This window comes from Gavialis gangeticus, unplaced genomic scaffold (assembly GCF_001723915.1).
Source record: "Gavialis gangeticus isolate Ggan-Ray unplaced genomic scaffold, GavGan_comp1, whole genome shotgun sequence".
NCBI classification, from domain to species: Eukaryota; Metazoa; Chordata; order Crocodylia; family Gavialidae; genus Gavialis; species Gavialis gangeticus.
This window is the reverse complement of record NW_017728996.1, coordinates 30,648,635-30,653,587: the sequence shown is the minus strand read 5'-3', so window position 1 is coordinate 30,653,587 and position 4,953 is coordinate 30,648,635. Positions and strand designations below refer to the sequence as shown.

Genomic DNA, 4,953 nt, shown 5'->3' with positions numbered 1-4,953 from the left:
GTGATGCTGCCCAATTTGCAGGGGATTCAGGGGAGAATTGCCCTTCCATGCAAACCCCAGCTGGGGGCTGGGGTAAGGAAGGGGGGTTAAATACCCCTTCCCCCAGTCAAACTTGCTGCTGGCTGCAACTGTGGAAGCAGAAAGAATTCATGAACAACCCTGCAGAGTCCTGCTGCTGTAATTCTGGACTGCAAACCCCAGAGACTTATGGGGTAGCAGGAATAGGAAGTGAACACACAGTCAGAGAGCCGTGCTCTTGTGCCCCCTGGCTTCTGGTCTGAGCCACTGCAGACATGTGGCTGAATTTCCTGAATTTGACTGTCTGTACCTAGCCATCATTTCATGAATATTTGTGTGTAGTAGCATCTCTATTCTATTCATGAATATTTCATAAATATATTTCATAAATATATTCATATATTTATATATTCATGACAATTTTTGTGTAGTAGCATCTCTATTCTCACACTTCAAGAAGGGTGTGGAGGAGCTAGAGAGAGTCCAAAGGAGGGCCATGCACATGATTAGAGGCCTAGAGAGCTGGTCATAAGAGAGGCTGAAAGACTTGGGACTATTCAGCCTGGAAAGGAGAAGACTCAGAGTGGAATTGGTGGCAGCATATACGTATATCAAGGGCGTACATCAGGGCCTGGGGGAGCATCTGATCACTAAGGCCCCCACAGGGAAGGACAAGAAATAATGAGCACAAACTGATAGAAGATCACTTCAGTCTGGACATAAAGAAAAACTTTTCTACAAGTTGAGTGCTGAGGGTTTGGAACGGGCTCCCCCTAGAGGCGGTACAGTCACCTACCCTGGCGATGTTCAAAAAGTATCTTGATGCCCATCTTGCTGGGGTCATCTGACCCCAGCAGTCTTTCCTGCCCAAGTGCAGGGAGGCTGGACCCAATGACCTGTAAGGTTCCTTCCAGCCTCTAATAACAATGAAACTATTATGTATATATAGTTAAATATGAGCTAAATCAGAGAGAGACAAACTGCTGATGAGGTCACTCACTTGTGATGTCAGAAATCCATGGATTTGAATCCAGAGTGTGCCTTAATCATTGGACTACTGTGTATTCTAGGGTCTATCTCTGATAAGAAATTCAAGCCTGGACCTAAGAAATCCTTTTGACAAAAATGCAAATGATACCAATACATTTCCATTAAAGGTTTTCATTCCAATGAAAATCTGCTTCACTGATTAATTTCTGACTAGCTCTTAATAATAATAATAATATTGTATGTCTTAAATGTACTTGTAATAACTTTAACACAGTTTTGCAAGGTGCAACTATTTTCTGTGAATAAAGTATGTCTGGCTTGCCATATAGATCAAGCTTTAGATTGCTGCAACTAGAAAGAGACAAAATTTAAAGGCAGCAAACATGCATAGCTGCTCAGCACATAGTACTACATTTTATTATGTAATTCAAAGGTTTCTCACATGGCATTGATATAGAGGAGGGGGAGAGAACGATGACAGACGCAGGTATTCCTTAGGATAGTTATCAGCATTTTATAGCTATGTAGTTTAAAAATAACTTCTCTTTGAATAACTAAATGTAGTTTATGTAACGTAGGGATCTGAATTTTAGAAAAATATATTTGTGCTGTATAACTCAGAAAAAATACCTGAAAAGAGAGAGAGCTTGTTGTCTGAAACTACTCATCCATTCCTATGACTTTTGTATTAAAAAAAATAGTTGATGTCTGAAGTTGAAATATTTGACAGGACTACAATATTAAACCCTGAAACTGGGCTTAGAAAAAAAATTGCAACTCATCCTAGCTACAGTGTCACTGCTGGGGACCACTGTAATAATGTTTATTCTCTCTTTCCATCTGTTTTTGCAGCACAGACAAGAGACCATGACCCTTTTCAGCATCTAAGGTCATCTTGAGTATTAAGGTAAGTCAGCAATGGAATGGAAATGAGAGACGCAAAGAATTTTCACCAATATTGCCCCTATTCTGTGCTTGCAACTAATTCTTCAAGTAATTTCACCCTGGGAAATCATGGAATATAGATTTAGATCCTTAGCTTTTTACATAATGGTCATCCCATCAATATAGAGTTTTGTTAAATGCTGTCATATCCTAAAAATATCTATCATATGGGAATTGCATTTTTTTTTTTTGCTGCTATAAATGCTTTTCTGGTTGCAGAGAAAAAAATACATATGAAAAATGGTGGCAGTGGATTATTGTTTCAGCTGATTCATCACTTCAGCAGGAATGTTCCACTAATACACACAAATCAATTGTTTCTTTTATAAACAAGTAAAAAGATTTACCCTTCACTCTGATCCCATGCTCATGCTACATCACTGCTTAACCAAGAGATTATATAGATGTGAGTCATTGTAAAACCAAGACCAGAAAGAAATTCAATACTTTGTATATACTTATAGGATTTGCAATCTTCAGTCGCTTTTAAATAAAATATAACCAGCACTTTCTCCCAAATTTTTAACACATGAATGAAAATGGCACTTGCATGAACAGAAGCCAAATAAAGCTAAACCTAGGCTAAATGATGATGGTAGGAAAGTGGGAATATTTTAAGGAACCTTTATTCTTATTTTGGGATAGAATCTTCACTGTTAAGTCATCAGCAGTATTAGTGTCCTTTGAAATTCTTCATTGCTACTGTTCACAGAAATAAAAATAACGGTGAACTTGCTTGCTTCTGTATGTATTGGTCAGATTTTACTCACCTGGCCACTTCTGGATTTACAACATATATTGCTTTGATCAGAAATAAGAGTTGCAATACTCTATAGAAAAGCTCCGGCTGACAAAAAAACAAACAAACCAGAAGAGCATGTCTTCTTAGCAACAAAAGTTATTGTGAATACATCACTGGCTTCTATGCATGGACTCCATAATACAGAGGTCAATTCAAGGTGTCTCTCCTGTTATTTAAGGGCTTGCATGGGACTGGCCCAGCTTCTTTTTCTGTGCCCATAGCTTCCTACAATAGCTGCATTGCATCGTAACTACATGAATGCTGACCATAGGAAAGGTTTTTGATGACAGCAAAGAGAACTTTAATTGCATCTGGATTTAGGCTCTAGTACTCTCTCCTGCAAGAGATAAGGATTCCTCTATCCTAGCTAAATACAAAATGCTCAGTGCTAATTTTGTCTTAACTTTTCATATACAAATATCACAAACGACTCACACACAAAAGCAAGCAAGCAACAGAGTAAACTGTGCTACAGACAGTGAAGACAGACCTTGAGTAAGCCCATTATTTTTACTTAAAAAAAAATAATTGGAAGGCACTCAGGCAGTCTGCTGTTGGGGTAGGGGGAGTGGAAGAGGGTAGAAGGCCATATAATACCTACACATAGCCTCAGAAGTGGACAGATACAGAAGAATACTCGGTCTAGGCACTAATTGACTTTTTGTTCCACTACAAGATTTCAACACTATGTGAAAAAAATTAAGGATAACACCTTAAAAATAAAGGATAAAACTATCATCATCTATAAAACCTCATCTTAGTTTAGAAAGTTTAAAATGGCAGCAAAATCCCAGAGAAATAATTCTGTTAATACTTTCAGTTCCTGCCTCGTATTTAATCCATAGTCCTTTTCTTCCATTAGACAAAGGATCCTCTAACTCGAAATGAAATGAGGCCCTCAGGTTCCAACAGTTTATAGCAGTTACATTTTTCCAGTTCAGTGATAACAATGGAAGGGTATATTACCTTAGTGACCACAAGGGGACAATACGTGTAAGTGATTGAAGGCCCTGAATAATAATTATTTTATTTACTTATTTGCTTTGTGATTGTTTATAGAGTAATAAGATGACACATACAGATAGGAATTTTATACAACACCTTATGTATATATAGTGTCAGTTTTTTCTGTACTTCTAAAAACTATTTAGAATACAATAAGATGCACACAAAAAAAATAAGTTAAAGCTGAAGAGTGAAACACACAGAAGTTAGGAACTGCCAGAACAAAGACTTCTTGCTTTTAGTTCTAGTGCCCAGCCTACTGCTACAGTGACAGGCAAAATTCTTGTACTGTGCTAAGCTGTAGTATGCCCAGCACAGACACTATCTTTGTGAATGTAACTGCAAAGCTCTGGTAATTCTCTACTAAACACATACAATCTGTGAGTTTTTCAAAAGCTTGTCTCTTGGACATATTAGGGTGCAGACAGAAGTGCAGCTTCCAGCTGTAACTCAGAACATTTTCTGCAAAGGCAGAAAAGTTAAGTGGTGTAAAAATCACATTTCTGATACCAAGGTCATGCCCTGGCAATTTTAAGTTTAATTGAAGGCTTGGTGGCAATATAGAGTCTCAAAGAAAAGGTCTTATTTTGAAGCCAACATGGGTTTTTTCAAAGTGTAGAGGTAGAAGGGGGGGTGTGGGAGGTGCCAGTTATTAACTGTTTTGCTGAACTATATACATGTTGAATGATAATGATGATAACAACAACAACGTGTGGAAGGAGAGGGGAGGAATGCAGTTGCAGAGATAGGGGATTTCCATGAGGAAAGCCCTGAAGATACAGATGTGGAATAAACATAGCTATTCAGAATAGCTGATAGATTTGTTTCATGATACTGATTTCATTCGTGATTATCCAAATAACTCAAAGCCAGTTAAAATGGAGCCATGAAAGCACTCTTAGCTTTGATTAACTTCTGAGGCTCTGAGGCTCAGAATAGCTGCTGAAGCTCTTCAATGCCACACAAGGAGGACAGGAAGGTTTGGGCCTTAAATTATCAGCTTATTGTTTTTAACCTGTTGATTTGTACAGGCAACCCCCGCTTAATGCTGTTTCACTTAGCGCCATTTTGCTATAATGCTCATTTGAAATTGATACCTCATTTCACTTAGCGCTCAGAGCAAGTTTCATTATAACGCTCATAGTCGCCAGCTTGGGTCATTAAAAACAATTGCAGTCACCATCTTGGGTCGT

The 4,953-nt window shown here is 38.2% G+C and overlaps 1 protein-coding gene across 1 annotated transcript in view; it reads right to left on the bottom strand.

The window, feature by feature from the left end:
- The window catches only part of UNC13C (unc-13 homolog C), a 692,691-nt gene that overhangs the window by 522,977 nt on the left and 164,761 nt on the right, over nt 1-4,953 (bottom strand). The gene's annotated exons all lie outside the window — the stretch shown is intronic.